Source organism: Rhea americana, unplaced genomic scaffold (genome assembly GCF_003343005.1).
Source record: "Rhea americana isolate MKP2758 unplaced genomic scaffold, rheAme1 scaffold_311, whole genome shotgun sequence".
In the NCBI taxonomy this organism is placed as follows: Eukaryota; Metazoa; Chordata; class Aves; order Rheiformes; family Rheidae; genus Rhea; species Rhea americana.
This window is the reverse complement of record NW_028186437.1, coordinates 184,684-208,682: the sequence shown is the minus strand read 5'-3', so window position 1 is coordinate 208,682 and position 23,999 is coordinate 184,684. Positions and strand designations below refer to the sequence as shown.

At 44.8% G+C, this 23,999-nt stretch overlaps 1 non-coding gene across 1 annotated transcript; it reads right to left on the bottom strand.

The window, feature by feature from the left end:
• Window positions 1–22,974: 22,974 nt before the first annotated feature.
• On the bottom strand, window positions 22,975–23,048 carry TRNAI-AAU (transfer RNA isoleucine (anticodon AAU)). Its single transcript has one exon. It is a non-coding gene; the product is annotated as a tRNA-Ile (tRNA).
• Window positions 23,049–23,999: the final 951 nt, after the last annotated feature.

Below are 23,999 nucleotides of genomic sequence, written 5' to 3'. Positions count from 1 at the left end.
AAACAGAATTCTTGTCCCTGGAAAGCCCCTGTATCTTATGATACAGGGGTCCTATCTGGGGCAAGTAACAGTGCGTGTAGGAAAACTTATGTGGAAYGCTGTCTGTCAGAAATGTGGTTTAAAAAAAACAATTTTCAGTTGTGATAATGTCTTGCGGATGTTGAGAATTTACATACCAAATTTTGACTATAAAGTGCATAGTAAGTTACTAATAATTATATACATTTAAATAAAATGCAGAACACTGCAACAGAACACTTCCAGCTGCTGTGAAATTTTTCCACTGAATTTTTTAATTTATATTGACACACTCCCACAGAAAGACAACTTAATTTTTCARTGGTAATCTTCCTTATTTAAAGCTTTTAGTTGGCTTATTCCAAGGCTGTCCATGAGCCCTTCCAGTAACGTGGTATTGAGTCTGATGTGTGGTTTTCCCTTGTCTTTGGGCCTGCATTTCTTCATTTTTTTCATCCTGTCTGTGACTTCAATGCTGTCACCTGTGTGTTTGGTTTGTTTTTTCAGTCCTACTAACTCTCATCATCCGTGAATTCGTATTTCATGTTTTAGGTTGGGCTCAGTAAATTTGGAAGGAGCCTTATGTTTTGTCTTACGTAGCAAGTTCCTCAGCACGAGTGGGTTCAGTCACAGATGGAAGGATCTGGTTTCTTCTCATATARTCTCTTGAAAATTTGCCAGCATAAGCACCTCGCAGTTCGGGTCAATGATATTGGTAGGCTAAAAGGTGCRTAAGGATATCTTTTTGTTGCAGACTTTCCTGCGATCTCTTCATAGTAGAACAGTCAGCTGCCCAAACAGCAGCAAGGCTCTAAAACGTCTGCTGCTTTAACCCAGTGATAGGCTTCCGTGTCTTGTAACAGGACCTTTTCATATAATAGTTCAAATTTAGAACACTTGTGGTCAGCGTGGTTTTTGGATTTCGCTAGCCCGTAAGACACATGAACCGTTGTTTGAAGGTAAAAAGGATACTCGTGGTAAATTATGCTATACTTTCCTATGCCTCCGCTTAACTCTTTGCACAGGCAAGGCTCTGTCTTTTCTCATGACTTCTTGAAAAGCATTATACCGCTGAACCTTCTGCGGCCGCAACCACGCGTAGAAGTATTAACGGCTCAAAGGCAGATTCAAAGAGAGCGCTAGAGCATTTTTTCAGGAAATATACAGCTATTGAATGGACCCACAAAATGCCGATTGGGTAGGAGCTAGCGCTCTTGATGCAGACCTCCAGGGCGTTGCTGCTGTTTACTTAAATACCCTCGTAAAGTTTAAATAGAAAAGTTTACTTGTGTGCATCTTTATCTTGACGTTTATACTGTGCCCCATGTGTGAACACACCACCCCTGAAGTGCTTTCAGATTGCAACTCCAGCTTTTTGCTGTGCGACCAGATTGCGGGGGAGCRGGATGTGCACGTGCACRCAYGTGAAGATAGACCGAGCGAAGAACRGCAGGATGTTGGGTTTTCTTCCGAAATSCTGCAGCCTTGTCAATGAACACAAAAGTGAGGATGACCGGAGAGCRAGTCGGCGCCCTTGTTACAACCATCCTCGGGCAAGGGAATGCCTRTGTCCCAACCCTGCAGTGCCGAGAGCCTCGTCTTGTTTCCAGATCGGCTAATGCTCCCCAGAAAAGCTCTTTCTTGCARTATTTCCTAATTTCCTGGATTCCAGGAGGGGGGTAGAAGTTTACAAGCTCAAACTAAATGGGTTTTCTAACCTCAAAAAAATGTTTGTCTTCAGTTGAAATATTGGCGATAAAAGATCTTTCAGGGCGTGGACCATTTCTTATTTTCCTGAACTGTCTGCTCATCTTAACAAGCTGTGTCCAAATAAAAAATTTGTAGTTTTGAGCAATAAAAATGCGTGTCTTGAAGAACCAAGCAGAGAGATGTGATGCTGCTATTTTCTTCCAGTTAATATGTTTGTACTGAGTTCCCAAGCATTTCTGTGGATAACAACCCAGCAGATACTGTGAATAGCTCAGAATTTGAACAAATGAAGCTTTGAACTATGTGTTTTTAATAAAACTGTCTGGTTCAATAGCATGTTAGAAACCTATTCATGGGTGCAGAAATGGGATTTGCCAAGTCACCCAAAATCACAGGCAGAAATGCCCTCTGGAAAAGACATGATAGTCCATAGCTTTGARTTTCAATTGCAGGAGTGACTCTTTGGTATAGCTCTAGGCCTGACAGAAGTTGGCTCTGGTGAATTTTTAGCAATGTYTGTTGAGTCTGAATGCAATTCCTAGCAAGCACAGATGTGGCTGTGCATGAGACTCTGGGGAACAAGCAGGGGAGCAGCTTTGGAGAGCCGTGTGTGCAGAGGAGAGCTCTGCAGAGCGTGAGCCCTCTTTCCGGGGCTGCGATGATCTCTGCATCCGTGTGCAGGCGAGGTTACTCGTGCTGAATAGTGGAGACCGAAACATATGGATGGCTTGGGCAATTCACCTCTGGCATTTGGGTAGGGTGGCAGGCTTCAACCGCAGCTTTCTCGCTTCTCTTGGGACCAGCTTGTGATTTCCACAGATCTTAGATGGGAATAATGYAGGATGAGAAGGGAGAGTTTGGGAGATGCTAGCCAGAGGGAAGAGCAGCTTGCTCAGCATAGCAGGAGAAAAGAGAGACTTCTCCCTCCATGGAAGTCCCCTTGGAAAGAGGATCTAACCAGAGCTGTTACCTCTTCTGCAGAGCCCCAGCTAGGACTTTGAGGCACCAAAGCTCTGCAGGCAACGCGGCGGCGGTGCGTGGGATTGCCTTGCCAAAGGCCAGGGCTGGGACAGGTACTTGGACAAACCAGCTGCAGGCACTTTGCCTTTGAACCTGCCATCTCTGTACCAGGGAATGCATCCCATATGGTTTTTTTGTTAATGAATGTTCCTGCTGGCCATTCCTTGAGACTTTCCCAGCACCAAAAAGGGCTACAGGCTCTTTTGAAAAAGCTCCTGTCTGTTTATGGGACCTGCATGATTTCAGAGGTGCTAGGAACTTTTGCTGGGGCAGACATGCCTTTTCTGTGAAAAAAGCGGAGTGCCTGATGTTCTGCTTGAGATTTTTTTTTCTTCCCCTTAATCTGTCCCTTTATTTTTCTCTCCCTCCTTTCTCCACCCCAACCACGTTTCCTCCGYTTTGCTGTCCTGTTCATTTTCACTGCGTTATCGGCTTTAGCAAACAGGTCGCTCTGCCTAAATATAGTTTGAAATGTTTGCTCTTTTCCATTTTTTCCCCTTTAATGGATAGACTCTTCAGAAATAGATTTTGGGGCTCGGACGTTCATATAGAAGGGAAAGAGTTAAGAAAAATAATCTGCCCTTCGTTAGCTTGGTTTAATCAAATGGTGAACAAAGCTTATTCCGTGAATTATTTCTTTTTATGTCTATAACAAACCTCTACAAGCAAAACACGAACTTGTGAACTCAACTGTATGAACGTTATTGGAAATCTTGCATAACCAAAATATACTGGATACCAAATAATATGGTATGTGATTATCAATCATTGTGTAACTTAAATCATTCTCATGTGTCACTCCAAGGGATGCTTTCAGATTTGCTTTGGATGGGTTTTCTTCTCTGGAATTAGTTGAAAACATGTTTTCACAGGTGCCAGTCATCTCCTATGTGTGTGAAAGCTTAAAAATCTCATTTTTTAAGGATAATACAGTATTTTTTTTTTTACAAGTGCAGAATGAATGGTATGTAAGTGGGAGAATAGAATTCCCATTCATATTGATCATTGCTTAAAACTGAAAATAAATGYGTAGATTTATAACTGTTCTGTGCCGGACTCGGCTGGGGGTGCAAAGGCTCAGGACCCTCTGAGTGCATCTGCCGCCCACTGCTCCTGGTTGGGGAGCTGGAGCCCCTCTGCATGCGGAGCACGGTGCAGGTCGCACAGAGGAAGCGTGGCGCGAGTGCGGGCCATGGTGACCCAGCAGGCCTGGGAGCAGGAGTGACTCTTCGCCATGCGTGAGTAAGGTCACCTTATTCTTGCGCTCTCATCTGAAGTGAGAACAGCCCAGTCTGTGAGGCCGTAAATAGAGGAGCCGGTGCAGACGGGAGCCTCTTGCTCCCAGCTAAAGCTGTGCRGCAAAGGCTGTTGCAGTCGCTGCTGCTTCTCAGATGCACCATGGATGTCTGTCCACCTGGGCAAGTCAGAAGCATCAAATCCTGTGACAGGAGTGCCTAGATGCATTCCTGTCTTAATCTGGATTCGAGGCTGAAATAAGATGGCTGAAATAAGAACACTCCTCTAATGCCTCTGCTGCAAATCTTCCATTTTAGCACATTTTCATGGTACTGTGCAAAACTCAGATGTTCCCCTTATTCTGCTGAATCTTCAGCTGGTGTAAACGTAGAAGCACTCTGAGCTCAGCAGAGTAACGGGACAAACATCTGGCCCTCATATAATATGTATATATTTGAACTAAATAAATTGTAATGTTAATATGTTTAATGTGTTTATGCTGTAGTAGATAAGTGTTAAATTAAGCTGGGGTTAGGGTAGGGTTAGGGATTTAGGGTGAAAGATAGCATTAAGATGATGCAGCTAAAATGCTGGCTGTTCTATGAATGTGCAAGTCTTCTGTGCTTTTGTAAGAATGAGGTGTTTCCTGATGTCTTAGATGTCGTGAAATTCTAATAGCTGGACACTGCAGAGGCAGTCAGATGGGAATGAATCAAGGTAAAACRTGAGATTCCTGCTTTTTTTGGTGTGGACTTTTCTTAGCCTCATGCCATGCACAGAASAGCAGAACGTGAACTTGCTTTGAGACAGAAAATCCTCTTATAACTAAGAGCCGGTGGTTGGAAACTGGACTCATGAACTGTGTTTTTGGCTCTGTCACTGAGCTGCTGTGTGACCTCGGGTGCGTTGTTCAGCCTTGCCATGCTGCTTTCCCTCCTGTCAAAGGCCGGTGATTAATTTTTGGCTTTCTTAAGTGGTGCTGGCTCACTGGAGGTCTGCTGAGATCAGGCAGGATGCAGGGGGCTTCTCCAGTGGTAGACTTGAGCAAGGGAAAACTTCAGGGTGATGGTTTGTTGCTGGCAGGATGGGAACTGTCCCCAGCAACAGACCTTGGTGGACACTGCTGTGGTGGCACTGGAGCCAGGAAGGTCCCCTCAGCTTGACCAGACACCTAGCATTTCACCAGGATTGGCTTTGCACAAGTGTCTCGCTAGGTACTCCCTGGCGGCGCTCACAGAATCCTAGTGAGAAACGGAAAAGACTGAATGTGGAAATCTGTGCAAAAGAGAAAAAAAAGGGGGGGGGGAAGGAGAGGGGAAAAAAGTACTTCTAAGCAGCTCAGATTTGATTCTTTCGTCAGGACATCCTCCTTGGCAGCTGAGCCCTCTCCTGAGAGAGCTTTCCACGCCCCCCTCCTTCCTGGAACGAGAACACTGTCTTTGCAGATGGCAGTTGTTTGTTTTGTACTTACTGATCTGTGGAGCAATTTAAGGGGCGGGGGGGGGAACCCTCCAACTTTTCCTTTTTTAGGTTTAGTGGGAGCGCATCTGTTCATGTTGTGTGTTTGCCAAAGCCATTGCAACCTGTGCAGGGCTGTAGTCAGCTGTGAGCTCAAACGGGATGGAGGCACCGAGAGGTTCGGATGGGGTGCAGGCTGACGCCTGCCCTGCCTCGGGGGCAGCTTGCAAGGTGCAAGCAGCAGAGCCCRTGCAGGGGAGCTGCAGCTCATTTCTGGGCATCCTGCAGGTTCCTGGCAGAGAAGGCAGCTGGCTAGAGTTTCTGGGGCAGGTAGATCCCGCCTCTGTACGTTTCCAGGCGTGTGGAGGGGAGTCAGCCTGTTCAGAGGAATTTGGAAATGCTGCAGACTTAAGAAGCGAGACTGGAGCTGATCTTGAAGCAAGATTTGGGCCTTGCCTCGCCACCAGTTCTGGTAGTTGTTTTCCTCTGCAGGATGGAGTTCTCCATGAATCTGCTCACTGCCACAGCTGCTGGGCCTTCTGCCTTCAAAAATGATGCATTTCATTAAGCTTTACATGAGAAAGGGCAAGATGCCCAGGATGCTGTTGTGCATCCCGGGATTCCCTAGTGTATAATTCAGCTATATGTTTAATGACAAATGAACAGTTTAAAGTGTTGTATCACAGCAAYTGCTCGTGTATATTTACTGACCCAACCTGGTGCTCTTGATCACAGATGCTGTCTCCCAACACAGATGCTGTACAGAGACCTTGGCTTTGTCTTTCTTTGGCCTAGCTGGTATTATTTACCTCTTAATTTCACTCTCTGTAAGATCCAAATGTAGTGGAGAGAAAGTGGATGATACTTGAAACCATCTAACTATTTGTGTGAGAACATAACAACCACATTTATTGTAGAATACTTTATATACGACTTGAATGTTCTTGTCTGTAAGGCTTCTTCTGGAGGCAGGGATGTAGCACTATTCTCCTCAAAGCTCTCTGCCAGTGGCCGTGGGATTTCCAGCTTCAGCCTCTYTGGAGTTGGCATTGAGGTAACGCAGCTGCACAGCTGGCCTTGATGGAGCTGTCAGGGCTCTGCTCAATGAAGTCTTCAGAGAACAAAATTTGCCATGCCAAAGGCTTGTGATGGGAGAGCTCTGAGAAGGCAAAGTACGCAGTGTCAGACTTCCCTTTGCTCCCGTCTGCTGGGTGTAAGTTTCGGCTGGTGGAAGGGGACRCAGACTGCGTCTCCATCCATACTGCAGTCCTCCTTTGCCAACTTTGAGAATGTGTGTGGAACCTCTCCTGAAAAACAGGAAAGCACTTAACTGCCAGGGAGCGTTTGGAGGATGATGCAATTGATGGCTGTGCTCTTTTATAGATGCAGAGGTCTAGGGTGGTCTACCCCCTTCTTCACATGTGGGACAGGTTAGATCAGGGTTAACAAAGAGGCTGTGGAGAGGTCATCGGCACTGTTGGGCTCCCCACTGAGGACCACACAGAAGTGGTTCTCGGCATCTTCTGCAGATGTAGCTGGAGGCCCTTACTCTTCCAGGGGACGTGGCCACTTCTCTACAGCAAGGATGTGTAGGCAGGATAGAGTAATCCCATGAGCTGGAGCTGGCTTCTGGATCACCCACCACTTGCACCAGTTGGATATAGGTACTTTTCCCACACTCCTTTCTGAGAGCGAAGATAATTAAATCCCATGGGATCCCACTGCCCAGAGACAAATGTGAGGAAACAGTTATACAGAATAAGAGGGCACCAAGCTTCAAGGTGAGGGTCTTCCATACCTTAGAGCCCACAAGCCCTGCTGCCCACATGGCAACTGGAAGCCCTTGCACTCAAGGCACTCAGAGGAGGAGGGCCAGTGTGAGCCTTCTCACCCCTGGGTCTGYGTGCCCTGGGGCTTGCCTTGGAGTGAACTGATCTGCGTGTCTACCCTGTCCCACGTGCTCCTGTCCCACCTCCGCACTCAGACTGATGGCAGGGAGGGTTCGCTGGGCTCGCTGCGCTCTTCCTATCAGCCAGCAGGATCTGGAGCTTGTTTCCAAGGGGAACAGTGAGTGAAGGGGAGTCTGGAAGGTTTTGGCAGTGTTCTGGCTGGGACTTTTTTGTTTTGAGGTTTTGTTTGTTTGTTTGGTCTGAATGGTTTTTCTCTGTTTGGAGCTGGAGCCTTGCCCAGAGGTCATGGTGGTGTTTGTGTGGTTGGAGGAGTTCTGGAATCAAAAGACCTTTGTATTCTTCACCCTTGCTATGAAATGCAAACGTGTGCATGCTTTGCAAATTTAACTGAAGGTTTTTTTAAAAAATTTTTTGCTTTTTTCTTTAGAAATATATAATTATTTGCTGCTGTACCAAAGCCTACTGTGTGTGTGTGTGTATACGTACACACACACAGGTACACACATGCACATACATACAGTCATTGCTCAATCTGAAGAAAAGAAAGGCAAACTTTTGGAAGTGTTTTAAAACACAGTAAGGCACTAAATTATGTTTCTTTTCTCTAAGAACTCGTTAAAACATTTTCCTGTCTTAATTCTCTTCCTGTGTCCCACASTGTAAAACAAAGATCTTGCCCTGTATTGTATCATGCAAACTGAGCTGGTGATCCTCTAACTCCTCCTTAGGAGAGAAAAYCTGTGGGATTCTGCGTGTGCATTAATTCGTTTGCACATAGGTGCTTATGTAACATTAGAGTCTTAATTGTCTGCACAATCGTGCATTTGAGTTAAAGACTGGGCATCCATACAGAGGATCTGTAAATGCTTGAGCAAAATAACAAGCTCAAATAGATAGAGCAAGAGTAAGCTACCTTCTGAAATGTGGATGCTTTCTAATGGGGGCTTTCAACTGGAAACAGATCTGTGCGTTCCGGGAAATGTCTCGCTCTACAGCAGGAGCGGAGGCTGCTGTTCTCTGCAAGGATGGCTCGGGGGTCGTTGCCACTCGTGTGCTGGTGTACTTTTTCAGGGCTGTTTCTGTTGATTATGCTTGTGGGTTGTTGAAAGCAAGACAACTCGTATGCAATTCAGAGACTTTTTGCTCAAGTAGAAATTATTTTAGGAAGTGATTACAGCTGACTGTTGAGGGGGGAAACATGATCAGAGTACACAACTTTATTACAGAATGCCTACTTTGTTAACGAGGTTTTCTGCACTGAATGAGTCAACTCTAAATCCCTGATTTCCTTGCAAATCTTTGTTTCCATCTCCCTTATGTTGTCTGATGATATGTGATGAATGAATGCTTCAAAGATGCCTGTAAGAGAAGGAGCTACRTGTGTAATATCAGTATTGTCATAAATTTGACTTTAAGGTTCATTATGGCTTTGAAAAAAAAATGAGCCGAGTTTTGTCCTGCAACATGTTTCTGTGCATACTCTTTGCTTTAAAACTTAATAGTAGTTCAAAGCTGATAGCCCTGGCAAACCTATTTTTTTTTAAATGTTCGGTTTATTTTCTAGCTCATGTGACTGTAGCCCAGCATGATTATAAGACGAGGCAGGAACTATAATTCATCAAGGTGGTGTGTGGGTGGTTTTTTTTTTTTTTTTTTTGTGCTGCTGCACAGGCCATTTGGCTTCCTTGTGCTTGAATATTCTCTCTCTAAACTGGAGATAACAGAGCGATCTTCATTCATAGGCAGTGGCTGAAACAGGGAAATTGGAAGCTCAACTAGGGTTTAAAAAAAAAATCCCAGTAAGGAGCCAATTAATGTGTAGTGAGTGATGGAAGAGACTGCTGGAAAGCTCAGCTGAAAATCCAAGAAACACTAGTGTATCCTATTTTGAGTGATACTTGTAGGATGCTGAGAGGCATTCAGATGCAGCAAAGATGCGACTTAGCTTAAGCCCTTAGACATACTCACATTTTCCAAATTTCGCAAGCCGTGTTTCCCTGCTCCCCGTGGCAAGGAGGGCTGCGTCATGCCGGTTTGAAGTGCTAAATGCCGTACATATTGCTAATTGATGCCGTGTCTGAAAGACAGTGACTCCGAGTTCAGAGGCTTTAAAGCAAGTTGTTTTCCCACAGTGATTTTTGTCTCACTGATGCTAGTAGCTCAGAAGTTAGTTGGACTAGCAGTGAGTCAGATCAAATCTGGATGGGTTGGAGTAAATCTGATGGATTCTTTCTCTTTCGGGAAAACTCTGGCTCGGGTTAAGTTGCTATTTACTTTTCTAATGCGAAGGTACTCGCTGTCCAACTAAAACTGTGAAAACTTTTCACATTCTTGACATCCCATTGCAAGTAACTTTTACAAAATATTGACTTTTTCAATGGTGTTTTTCTTAAACAGCAATTCTTCCACTACAAAATACTGCAAAAACTGTCAATTTGGTTGAAACATCCTGTCTTGTTCCTAGTCACCGATTCTGCTGGGAAGCAGCTAAGTGGGAATTGCTGACCTTCTGCTGGTAAGTGATTTACTGCCCACCTGGATGGAAAGGAAGTGGGAAGGGGTCTTTGGAGAGATGATGTTCACACGTGGCCTGAGTAGTTCTGAGGAAGGATCCCTACAGGCACCCATGGCTGGAAGTGGGTTGAGTTGAATTTATCTCCTTTTAAATATGGTTATTAATAAAATTATCTCACCCCTCTCTACTGGGAGATGTTGTCCTGTGAAAGGATGAAAAAAGCATCTACTTGCTCTTTGCTGCATTTTTATGCTGAAATGCATGGCTTGCATGTGGAGGAACTGAGCTGAAAGGCAGGTCTGCTGCATGTTTGAAGGAAACTGGAGGCGCTTTATTCAGGGAAGTGCTGTGTTATGCTACATGTTCTTGAAGCCGTTAGTCGTCGCGTACCACAGAGCATCCTAAAGACTGCATGTGTTTGCATTGAGAGTCGATAAATATTTGAGTGAGAACTAAGGGTTATAGCAGAGTTTTGTTTCTTGAATCACAGTACTGCTGTTGCAATGGACACAAGTAATTTGTGCATCCAGAAAGTCCCAAGGGTCATACTAAAGCCCTTAATTTTCCCCTGGGTCTTAGTCTATCTCGGTACCAATGTGACCTGCTGTGTTGGGTACTTACTGTTTTCCTCAGGATGTGTCAGCTCCGAAAGGATGGAGACTACCTGCTTTAGCTTGAGCAGCTCTGACTTAAAATGAGGCAGAGGTTTGTTCTGTTATTYGAAAGAGTTTGTCAGGAATCTGAAAAAGTTATTTCTTAGTAAATGTTTGTTTCTTTGGGGTGAAGTTAGTTGACCTGTATTCCATGTGAGGGGTGCATGGTAGAGCTTCTGCACAGGAAGGAATTTTCCTCTTGATGAATAATAATCAAAAAGAGGGAAACCACATATAACTCTTGATCCCGTTCAGATTCTGGCTGTTCCCAGAAGCGAGTGTGACTAATGGTTTTGTTCTGGGGCAAGCCAAATATTTTGAAATAAAAATAAATTCCAAAGCCCAGGCTGATATGCGTGATGTGAGTCATCTTCTGGCTTCTGTAACTCCTTCCCACTCTGTGGGATCAGAGAGCAGATCCCTGCTGAGCTTTCCTGCGAGGGGCACGACAGGGCACGGAAAACCCTGCTGCGAAATAACTGCAGGGTGACTAAAGTTTGCTTGAATATGCTTTGACTCACTGGTGGGAGTATCGGGGTTTATTATCAAGATATTGGCACGGAGTATAGAGGACTGGGCCGCCTCTTTAGGATTTCGAGRGCTGATTTGTACAGTTGGAATTACTGCCTGTGGTCTCCTGTCCTTTCAGGAGACACTGACGGTGGCGATGGCCGTGGGAAGCTGCCCTGGAACGGCCGGAATGAACTGGGACTGCAAAGTGTGATGGCTTTGCAGGGAATGGTTAAAATAGGCCAGTGCGTTTTGGACTCCGCTGCTCCGTAACAGCAGAGTTACGCAGTGGGATAGGATGATGTGCGTGCGCCTCCTCGRTGCAGTGTTCTCCCTGAGTAGCAGTGGCTTTTGGCGAGATGCAAAGTGGCAGCTCCGAGAGCTTTGGTCGTTTTAAATTAGTGCCCAGACCACGCACTTGCTCTTCGCATGACACTGGATTTCACTCTAACAGAGTAAACATTGATCTAAATGGAGCTGAGCCAGCCTGAGCTGGTGCTTTGAAGGAGCTCAGGACATTTCACAGATTTGAGTGGGAACCATGTGGAATGCAAAAGAAAGGAAAAACGTCACGTGATTTCCACCAAAAATCAGGCAGAAGTTGGTGATTTGGATTGTGTTACCTTTGAGTCATTGAGTTTGGTCCCAAGAGAAATTAGTTGGAATTACAATTAACGCAAGCTAGAACTGGGCAAAGGTACTATAGGAACGGCAAAGAACCTAAGAGGCAGCCAAGCTCCGCGTGGGGCGGCCGAGCCTCTTTGGAGAGGTAGTGCGTGCAAGGCCTCATCGCCACGAGGGGATGCTGGACAGTGACCTCGAGCGAACTGATCTGTAGTGATGCAGTTAAAATTTACTTGGTGTATATAATTATCCACTCTGCTTTTATAAGCAAAAATAGAGCAAGATCTTTCCAATAACGCTCTGCTTGTGAAATATGTATCAGGGTAGATAAAAAAAAAAAAAAAAAAGGAAGTTTTTTTTAAAAAAATCCAATAATCCTAGGTTGTATAATACTGAAGTACCAATTATTCTTGCCAAAAGCCTTGATAAAGTGTCTATCTGTTTTTTTAATTAAAATAGTGATTTTTATATACATTGAGAGATTTGTGCCATATTTTTTGTTTTACAAAGTGTTACGTTATTTTAAAACTTGTTCCTGATCCAGACATTGAAATCTGATTGCGATGGAAGCAGATCCTCCAAAATGTACTTTCCTGTCACTCGCTCAAATGCTTTTTTTCAATATTAAGAGATCCAATGCCTGTTTATAAATATTTCTGGGTTTTAAAAACACCGTGASGATCCTGGATTCCTATGTTTAGTTGCTTGCATCAACAGCTGTAAGAGAAAYGTGAATTTGGTCTCTGCTATAAGTAGACAAATGGAAGGGCTAGGTATCTTTAAAAATAATGGCCTAAAAAATAATCCTGTTACCTTTATTGGGACCTACTGGGTAATTTTACTGAGATCTGCTCAGCGGGAAGGGATGGACSAGCATCAGCCCGGTCGGGGCAGCCAGAGGCTGCGTGCAGCTTCCTTGGTGGCGCGGGCAGTTGCTCTCTAGGAAATGAGAAGAATAACAAGAAATTTGGGAGCGTGAGGGGCTTTGTGTGGGCAACACTCGGGTGCGGGCTGGGTCTGGACCGGAGCCTGCTGCCGGAGCAGCTCGGCTCTAACGCGCCGGGAGCGAGGCAGAGCAAACTCGGCGCGGTGCTGTGGGGAATCCTCTAGCAGCTTCCAGAGCGAACAGGCTCTTCTGGACGTGGTTCCCCAGGGGAGGGCGAAGAGAGAAAACAACGGCATCTTGGTGAGGAGTTTGTTTCTTTTGAAATTAGAGGAAGGAAACCGGACGCTGAAAGAACAGAGCCCTTTTGAAAATTGGAGAGGTGTTTGCTGCTTTGTGTGTTTTTTTGTTTTTGGAAAATCTCTGCATACATTTTAGATAATCAGAAATGGCTCTTCTGAACCCYGGATTCTTACCTAGTGTGAACACTGATTCAGGTGGGAATTTACCAGAAGCAAAGCAGCGAGGAAGGGAAGGGATGTAACCCTGTCTGCAGCGGCTGTTAGCCCTGCCGGTGGGGCATTCGAGCTGCCGTACAGTGGAGAAGACACCAGGCAGCTTTGCTCTGCCCTGTGATTTTTCATCATTTTTCTATTTCCTACTGGATATTCTCCATCCTCCCTGCAGGACAGATGGTGGGAAATGCCTTTCCAGGGCAAGGCAGCCACAAACTGCTCGTTCTTAGGGCAGCTGAGCCCCGAGTTTGCAGAGGAGCACAATAGCGGGGTTTCATGTGTCGAGGCCTCTGGCCACTTTCTCAGCTTTGCCTGTGGCCAAGCCAATCTCAAATTAAAGGGAATTTCATGACTCAGTTCTGGAGACTTTGATGCAGTCGTTGTCTGGTTAACTTCTCCCTTAGGGTGAAAAAACACCTCTTCACTGAGAGAGAGAGCAAAAAGCATTATGAGTTTTTTTGAATGTGTGTCTGAACAGATTTATAGAGGAAGTTTAATACTGAAGAGGGGCCTGTGTTATTAGCTCTCTGAGGCCTATACTTTTCAACCTTGTTCCTCCTTAACCACAGATTTATTGCATTAATACTACTTATTTTGAGAAGACATCCTGCCCCCTTGCGTGAAGCGTGGTGTTCCCTGTTGTTGGAAGCATCACGTACATATAAACTAAAACATACTGCAAAATATTATAATGACTAAACCGGGCACTTCTGTGCATTAATTCTGGCCAATTTGTTGAGAAATGATGTAATTTGTGGAGCTGGCGTGATGAGAAGATCACAAGTCAGGAGACCATAAGCCCCTTTCCACCTGCCTTTCCATATTGGCTCCAAATGATAGAAGGAAAATCCAGTGTTTAACGTCCGCGCAAGCGTCTCGGTGCTGGAGCATGCGCGCGTCCCTTTGCCTCGCAGGAAAGGGGCGCACGGAGGTGAGCGTGTTCCCTGCTTGATTTGCATGGGGCTTGYGAGCGCGATTGCTGGGTGCCGCTGGCAGGGGGGTCTGAAATCCTGCTGCAGATGAGCTGCTCTGGCTCCTCAAGCTCTCCCTTCTCCGGCCTCCTCTGCCCTTTCTGCACAGGCTTCTTCCAAGGGAAAACTAATAAAACGCTAACTCTCTCTTCCTTGTTACTCTGGTCTTCTCACTCCCCCCTGGCTCTTTCCCCAGAACATACTTTATTCTTTTCCATTGTAAATGCTTTGTTCGTCACCCTTGCAATCGCCCCCTTAGTTTCCATGTAGTCTCTCATCCTTTCCATACCTCCAGGTTTGCTTAAGATACCATTTGCAATTGCTGCTTGTGTTTCCTCTCCATTGACTYCTTTTCTGGATTCTACCAAGTCCAGCTACTCCAGCCTGTAGTGRCCTCAGGGCTCTGTCCTTGTCCTCCAGGCATGGCTTGACCTTGCTTTTCTTCTGGCAATCCTGTCTTTTGTTGGCTCCTGTGACACCATCCTCTGTCTCTTGTTTCTTCTCCAACCTTTCTCAGGGCTTCTTCTCCTCCTTTTTTGGAGATTTTCTTTATTTGTCTCTGAAATTTTTTTTGTCTTTTCCTCAAGCTGCCGCTCAAGCTCAGGGCAAAATTTCTGCAAGCATCTTGGAAGCATCTCTTATCTTCCTTTTTCCTGATCATCACGTCGCTGACATATTTGGGGCACTGCCAAGCAAACTGTCCAGTACTGTTTCATAGCTTCCTTTAGTCCTCAGTCCCCTGACTCCTAYGTATTCCCTTTAATTAGCAAACTTATGGGGTTGGAGGCCATCTTTTTGTGTTGTGTTTGCAAAGCACAAGTCTTCAGAGATTGCTTGCCTTGCATAAGAATCTACCACTTTAATTGTATAGAGATTTCACAAATGTCAACGTCTTGTGCTTGCAAGTTTTGTGTGGGATTTTATGGATCAGCCAAAGTTGTTGAATTCAGATCCAAATATGAGCATGCCTATGCAACTAAAAGTCATCAGGCTTCTGAATCTTCATTTGGTTTGTGGCTCATCTCAACATTTGCAAACTAGGATTCTACATTTGCCCACATCCTGGTTGTCAGGATTGGACCGTTTGCTGTGTAAGAATTTCCATGTTGCAAATTTGTGCTTGATATGGGCATAGGCTGTTTGCAAATTGATGGAGTYTAACCCAGGGTAGGTGTGTGCAACCGACTCTGTCCCTTGGGTCATTGTCCAGATTCTTAGCTGCGCAGTTGATTTTCTTCTCAAATGAAATCTCTTATGTTTTAGCTTGAATGTGCTTATGACTGCAGCAGGATTTTAACTCGATGTTAAAATTCATCCAGTTTTGGAGGTGTTGGTAAGTGGAGTTCCTTCCCTTCCTGTAATAGGAGTGACAGACAAATGCAGAGCTGAAATTCAATTCTTAGGTTTCACTTTCATGCTTAGTTTAAGAATATTTGGATCTGATCCTCTGGTTTAGACCCATCTCACCTGGACATGTTCGTGAAGTTCGGTCATAATCTAGAGCTATACGTTGTTTGGGAGACTGGCTAGGCAAAGCTTTGGTGGGAGGCCAGCTGCAGAGCYAGCTTTGGGAAGCCTCCTTAGAAAGACCTGAACATCTCTAACTGCAAAAAACCCCAGTTGTTATAATGTCAGGCGGCGGGTTTCAAGCGGGACTGGTAAACACTTAAGTTGGAATCTGAAATGGAGACAACTCGGCTGCTGCTTGGTGCGGTGTTTTATAGAAAACAGCCTAGCGTAGGATTCCTTAAAGATAGTCCTTCTCTGTCTCCCACTGCCTGAAAAGCCACATTAACACACTCRGAGGAAACAACTTCTGAAAAGCCTGGTGTTCTGTGGCTGTATTTACACTGCAGAGAACTGGGCCCRTGCCAGAAGCTTATGCAAACAAGTATCTCAATTCTAACAGACAGAAGGATGACAAAGCTTTTAAAGTGTCTTTTTTTTTTCTTTCTTTTTTTTTTCCAGTGGCAAAATTCCTGACAGCACTCCTCATGGTGTTTTGTTCTGACTACTGGAGCATTGCCAGACTTGCCAGTTCAGGTCACATCCACAGATCTAAGAGGCTTTTTAATTGTTCTTGAAATTTTGTTGACTGAGGAACAGATTTTTGCCTCTTAACATGTCTTGGGCTCAGTTTTGCTCTTTGGATGAGTGTTTGTCCCTGGATAGAATCAGTTCCCGGGAACATCCTTAGGACATTTTTGGAGTCAAAGCCACCTCTGAGATCTGGACTCTGGCTCTCGCTGATTTAGTAATACTTGGGCATTCAAACACTCTAGGCAACGTTTGAAGGGAGAGCCATGCAACCCTAAAAGATGAGAAAACTCAGCTGTACATCAAAACTGTTCAGTCTGCTCCACCCACGTGGATAGCAGAATTTCTTCTCCTTTCTTAACTTACCTTTTGATAGAGTTTCCTATGGTATTAACCAACCACAACCAAAAAAAAACCTGCATAGAGTTAAGAGACCTAGCTGGAATGGGTCATGAGGTGTGTGCCTCAGGCTGAGATTCCCTGTAGCACTCCATGAGCAGGTATCTCTGTTGCACTGTGGTTGCTGTGCTGAAAGCAGAGATGCTTACCTGGATCTTAAAAGCTGAGTCAGCTCTTCTGTTTTGGTTCCAGAAGTAGCTTGCATCTCTCCTCCTGGCAAAGCACTGCCTGGTTATGGACATATCCCACTTCTGTTTGCAGTACCCTAGAAGTAAGAATCATCAGCAGGCCAGGAAAGCAACCAAGAGCTTGTGTGCATGGTGAGGCCTTTCTCCAGGAAGGAAAGGGCAGGACACTTCTTTCCCACACTTGCAGAAAGCATCCCTTTCCAAGCAGAGTTCACAGGCTCCTCTCAGTGCTTTGTTTGTCAGAATATAATATTCTGACCAGCCCCTCTACAAATGCCTCAGACCTAGGCAAGACTCTCGTGATGGCTTGTGGATTTCCAACTAATGAGTCAGTTAAGGGAGAACATAAACTTTTTGCACTGACACAGCACTGAGGCAGACTGACCGCTTCTTTGCATGCCTGGATGAGTGAGCCATGGAGAGGGGAGGGTCTGGGTTAGCTGCAACTTCTGCTTTGTTTCATACTAATTTTTGAAATTATTCTTCGTATTTGTGGTGGTTTTGTGGCTTGGGTGGAGAGGTATTAAATGGAGAGATATTCCAAATGGCTCAAAGTCTCTCCAACATGTGCTGTATCCCCCTCCCCCCCCCACCAAGTGTTTTGAGGTTCTGGGGATGATAGTGTGAGCATTTAGCATCTTCCCCTTGGCCTAAAAGCATCTCAAATCCATTTTTGGCCTTAACTGCTGAGATGGCTGATGGGAGAGACTGAGGAGCCTCTGCAGAGCACTCTCATCTGACTGGTAAAACATGAATATCATAAACTGCCTAAGCATAAACATACACATATAGTGTAGGTGAGCTCTAAATAGACTGTCTATTATAATCTGTGTGCCCCTTTAGGGGCTACTGGTTATATTGCCTTCTTTTGTTGGATTTGTCTATTGCTAGAGTCTAGTCATCCTAGTTCAACACTTTGGAGTCTCACTGCTATTCCTGATAAGTTCCGTATAAAATAAAGACTATGTGTGTTCTCAATTTGATTATTAAATCCACTCACTCCAGCTAATCCCGAGGACAGCTTGCCTCTCTGCTTTCTCTTTGCGTGYGCTACTAAGGAAGACCCTGGTCCTGCTGTAAATAGGAATATTGCAATGGTCTTAGGCAGCCTCTGACTAAATAGAAGGAACCAAAGTTTAGTTCTTGATGCTCTGAATGCTGCAATCCAGAGATGATTGCCTAGTCTTAGTCACTTGTGTGACATGGGTATCCTCTGAGCTTTAAGGACTTGTTCATGGATTCTTCAGCCTGAGGAAGGCTATGCCATTTTGCAGGATGGTTTTTCCAGCTTTGGGAAGGAGATCAGGGAGGTGACCGGTCAATCACTTTCACTGGAAAAAAATTTGCTATTCTGTGATTTTTGTGGTGCTGCAGATGGCTAGGATGAAGAAACTAAAAGGCTTATTTTAGCATTGTTTCTGTTTAGAAAAGATAACACTAAGCGAACCTTTCTTAATATAACTTAATATTCCCATGGAATTTTATGGGGAAATGTAGCTCAACATGCAAAAGTAACATTATCTTCTGACTGTATGGATTTGACCACTTATAAATCAATAAAATTCAGCTGGCTGGCAGAAATCGTTTGCCTTTTGGCATACAGCTGTCCAAAAGAAAGCTCAGAGGCCTCGGATATCTCCCTCAGCTGGATGCTTTTCTTCTCAACTTGCCTCCTTTCCTGTTGAGCCTGTGTCTGTGTGGCTTTGTGGCCAGCATATTCAGCTAAGACTTAGGTAGTCTTGGAATCATTCCATGTCTTTGGGTCTGCTGAGCCCTGGAAAATCTGTGTTTCCACACTTTGCCTCAGTTTCTCCATTGGTAAGACAGGTTCGAAGATACTGGCTTCCTTCATGGAGTGTTTTGGGAGACATGGATTTAGAAAGGTGGTGCTATTCTAAAGTTGCTGACGAGCAGGCTCTCCTTCTGTATGTGTTTTTTCAGTAGAAGTGGTTTAATTTGAGGTTGATCTGCTCCATAGAGCTGTCTAGAGTTGCCTTCAGGATCAAGCACAACTGACCATTTGAGTTTGCTTTCCAGCTATGCCTTGAAACATAGCAATTAAAGCACTTCTGCCCTTTTCTGTCTTACCAGCAGCTGTACCAAAGGACATTTTTTTATATTTTAAGCTCCCCAAGGCAGAGATTTGTGGTTCAGGTAGTATGTTTTACATGCTGTAAAACGTTGCATGAATTTATTTTATGATATGGAAATAATAATATACAGACATTGCTTCACCTGTCTCTGCAATGTGACYGCTCCTGGAGTGGAAAGTGGGAGTTGCTTAACAATATAAGCAACACCTTACAAATGCTGACAGAAAGACAACTTCGTGATTTTATGTGTTTTTTTTAATTTTTTTTTTTTAATTTTAAAGAGTATTGAACCCTCAGTGTTTGCTTTACTCCCATATTTAAGCCTGGATGTGTTGATCCGTTTGGAAAAGCCTTTTCACTGCTAGTTATTTTTGCAAGATAAATCCCATATATGAATTGTAACATTCTCTTGATTTCTATGGGAATTTGTGCCAAATGCATAGTTCTATGCACTAATAACTTCACTATTAATTTATGTGTTTAGGACTAGCATTCTACAGTATTACAGCACTGAAAAAATGCAGGTTGGCCCCCCAAAGAATGCCAAAAAAAAAAAAAAAAAACACGCGGATGTCTAAGAATCGGAATCTCCTAAGTATCTTCCCAGATCTGCATAGTGTCCGGTATAAAGGCCAGTTGTATCAATGGATAGATTCCCAGTAACTCAGTGTGCTTTGAAGCAGGCCTACAGCACCAGTCCTGTTTTCACAGGAGCTTTATGGGCTATTACTTCTGCAAGGATCTTGTCCATAAATTTGCTTTACACATGAAAGTAACTTTTCTTTCTTGGACTGCTCTCTATTGGCCAAGTGCTGGACTCCTGCAGCATCTTTGAAGTGATTTACATGATATGAGGGACAGGCCAATTACCTTTATGGGCATTTTACACAGAAGTCACACCATTTTAACAATCTGTAATTTATTTTATGCATCTATCATGCATAAATAATCTCTTCTGGCATGCACATGAAATATGTATTTTTTAAGACAATGTTTAAAAGTTGTTGTCTTAGTGCTTCTCAAAGGACCTGCAGTAGGCAGTTTCCTTCTTCTCAGTATGAAAGAAATTCACATTAATTATGAAGAAGCTGATATGATTCCAAGGCTGGAAGCTGCAGGGCAAAGCAAGATTTTCAAGTTTTGGAATTAGCATCAGGCAATTCAAGGGGAAGGGAAAAGGGGATGGGGGGGAACAACTCCAAAGTGAAACATGTGGTTGCTCTTTTGCCTCATTTGTATTGTCAGCCTAGTGATTTATGCTGGATGAAATTCATTCCAGATCATGAGAGCAGACTAATATCTTTCCAATCAGGTCCAAAAAAACATATTAATCTCTAATATGTTTTCCTAAAGGTGTGGCACGCCTGTGTTTTGCTGATCAACTGCTTTCCATGAGTAACCTGTTCTTGCCCTGACACTGATTTGTGGCATCCACTGTACATACAGCAGGTTCAGAGGCAGATGAAACTTTCCTTGCTGCATTCTGTTCAATTCAGAGTCTGTTTTTTAACCTAAAGTATGTTCTTTGTCCAGCCAAAAAGGCCAACCAACTTTTCTTTTTACGATCCTTTATTTGCCAAAGGTATTAAGGAATATATATATTCCTACAAGGAAGTTGCCAAATAAAACCATCCTTACTGTGTGTCTGCTCCCAGGTAGCTCTGCCAAAGAACAGCTCTGAAAGCTCCCCTCCGGTCTAGGTTTCCTCCTGACTTCAGCCTCCATCTGTGACAGAAGCATGTGAATAGGAGGAAAAAGTCTTCCAAGAGAGCCATGAAGACATGACTTATCTTTACACCTCCTGTCTTGAAACATATTGGCGGAGCATTATGTGCGTGGAGATCAGTACTTGCACACGTGTTMACGTGCACCGTGTTCATGGTCTTGCCGCACTGCTTAATTTTCAAGTGTTTCTACTAAATTCTCTCAGAAACGTTTAAGTGGCCAATGTCTTAAAACAGCCCTCCCGAACAGCTCTGYGCAGAAACGCGTGTATGGAGATCTTCAAGTTTGTCTCGCACGAATGAGTCACCACCACTCTGAGTCAGTTCCCCCGACAGCTCCTTGAGCATGACTTCATTGCTTTAGGTTTAGACTAACTGATAGCTGAAACTTTCCCAAGAAGAGAGATTAATGGCAGTGGAAGTCAAAAGAGTGGGAGTTACATGTTTATGGTGACTAAAGCAAAAAGAAGAGCTGGACAAGAGGTGCACGTATTGGGATGTATGCACTAGTGTATATCCCCGTGTTGACAATGTACTTCAGGAAGAAAATCACTCGTATTTAACTTTAGATGCGCTGGGTTCATGGAAGCCTCAAGATGGATTTATTATCCCCAGTGATATATCCTCAGTGATATTATACAGGACTTTGCATCTGCCTTTCTATCCGTTATCCTAAATTTCAGATCTATGGCTTAAATGCTGGCTAGCCTGAAGAGCATGTGGCTCTTTCTGCAGGCTTCGATATATGTAAGTGTCCCTGTGGAAGGAAGTCTAAGAACTAACACTAAAATAATCCACTCATCAGCCGCCTTCTGAACTCCCAGAGCTTTTCACTAATCTTTCCAACTTCCTTAACTGGACAGTGCTTCCCTTTGCCTGCAGACAATTAAAGATGTATTTGGAAGGTCATCTGCTTAATTGGATTGGAGGGCTGGCTTTAGCTGCTCAGCTGCTTGTTAGGCTCTGATACTTTCTTGCCTTTTGCTTCACCCTTTTTTTTGAAAGTGTCTTAAGGCAAGCAAAGCAGCATGTCTCAGGCTGATGCATTTTGTGGCTAGAACTTCCAAAATGTGGACCGTAAAATCCCCTATTCCTGCACTTGTCATCAGTCTTGCAGAAGCTCAGTGCCAGCCTGAATACTGGGAGGAGATAGTAAGCTAAGAGTAAACATGAAAAAGATGGGGAAAAGAACTGTGAAAACTTCTGAGCAGCCCTTTTTRTTGCCCTAGGTTAAGAGTCGGGACTATACTATCCATAAACTATCAACAGCTTCCTGATAGTGCCTGCCCAAATGACAGGGCTGGCAGAGCCATCGGAAGGGTCTGTTATTGCCATAGTCCTTGTTTTGTGGGCAGATTCAAGCCTGTAGCTTCACAAGTTCTCTGTTCCAGACCATGTGTTGGCTCCGAATGCTGAAAAGCAATAATATAAAGAAAAGTAATTAAAAGTTTGGGAAACAGCTCTATGGAGAGCTTTCTGTTTTGTGTCAGAAATGTAGATCTGACTCAACGGTCTGGTTTAAATATGATACAATCATAAACATACCCAGTTGTTAGAGGATAATGGCTGTTTAATTAAAGAACACTTTAGTGCAAAGCAAATAAAACACAACAGCTGAAAGCAAGGGCATGCAGTGCGGATCCTGAGAGGAGATAAATGCGGAGGAAGATGTGGGTGCTCTGCACCCTTCTGCAAAGCATCACCAGCAGATGTAAAGTGAAGCCAGATGTTGTCTCTGCTGCACTGGCGGATTTCCAGGTGCACGCTTGCTCTCTGCCTACCTGGGGCTGCTCTGCTGGAGCCGGTTGTGTTCGTTGCTCTGGTTCTTCAAGCTGGCTCGACACCGCTGCGACGGGATTTAAGGGAAACGTCTGGCTCATCAGGGTCAAATTGATTTGCTTGTGCTTTGGGCAACTTTGGGCCCAGACAGGCTTGCCAGCTGCTGTTCCTTAAAGAGGAATGAGAGGAAGAAATCCCTGCCTGCTTTGGTTTTGTTGTTTCCAGTTGGGCAATCTTTTTCTCTTTAATGCTGTCATTTATTTCCCATTYGGGAACAGATCTACAGCAGGTTAACAAACTTGGTCCTTAATCCCATTTTTTGCCATCAGCCCACCCAGGCCAATGTGCTGTTTCTCTAGGACCACCTGCTCCAGAGGGATACCCTGCTGGAGGAAGGATCTGGATTGACCCCTCTGTAGTTAGAATTTATGTGGAGTTCAGAGGCGTGAGGAAAGGCCTGGAGGGTGTKTKTTTGTTTGTTTGTTTTTTGGGGGTTTCTTGGCCTCTGTGAAATCCTACGGCAATGAGTTCTGCAAGCTTTTTCATTAGATGTGTGGAGAAATGTTTTCAATCCTCTTGCCTTGAACTCTCTGAAGGTTTCTGTGTGTCATCTAAGGTGTCACCCGAAATAAATCTGGCCTCAATAGAAACATCGTCATAGCGGTGATTGTATCATAGAATCGGTAAGGTTGGAAGGGACCTCTGGAGGTCATCTAGTCCAACCAAACGAGTGGCCCGTACGGGGATCRAACCCGCGACCTTGGCGTTATTAGCACCATGCTCTAACCAACTGAGCTAACCGGCCTGCGTCATCTGTGTTGCTGTCTTTAATTTTCAGAATAATAGATTTAGGCACATCACTGACCTTTAGCCAGTTCCTGAGTAATTGGATTACAAGTCACTGTGGCTTTAGGTGGCGTGGACCAGATGCATTATTTCATCTGGCGTATTTTTTTGATACCTCATTAAGCAACCAAGACCCTTTTGGTTGGGTTTTCAACATATTTGTTTCTACATTTGAACTTTTTTTCCCCTGTGTTACTCATCTCTTAGAACTGATCTCCATCCAGTAGGGAATTCTTTCGTAGTTTGCAAAACCCCAAATTGACGACTGTTGAGATAAGAACTGCTACTGCAATTACGTGGCGTTTCGGTGCCCGGGTGGCCTGCCAGCGGGTTTACGTCCAGGTGTACTTCACGCTGCCCTGCCAGCAGAAGGGCAATAGCCTCGTGGCAGGGGTGGCCCCGCAGCCACTGCCTCGACTCCTTGCTGCTTAAGAAAACGCTGCGTCTTGCAGCCTGTGTTTATTCCCAGCAGTGCCAGTTTTATGCAGCTGTGTAGGGCCCCCTGTTTGCGATCGAGATGGAGTAAGTGGAAGCGAGTCTCCCTCTGCTCTTGGCCAAAGGTGAAGACCCTTGATACCGCAAGGCTGTCCAAGAGTCCCATATTAAAGATGCATTTTAGCCGTGTTTCGTGGTTGCGCTTGCCTCCTGTTTCCAGACCTAGAGAGCGTGCGAACGGTTTTCAACCTGAACTTTTACACTGAACGTACTCGAATGTCCTGGGCCACGTTCCCCTGGCAGCCGCCGGGCTCGAGGCCGGGGCCGGGGCCGCGCCGCCCGTTTCTGAGCGGGAGAGCTCAGCCGGGGCGCGCGCTGGGCCGCGGTCCTTACCGGGCAGATGATGTTGGGGGCACTGCTAACGGCCGGAGCTGCTGGGTGCCGGTCGGGCTGTGCTGAGGTTTGCTGGAGCCAA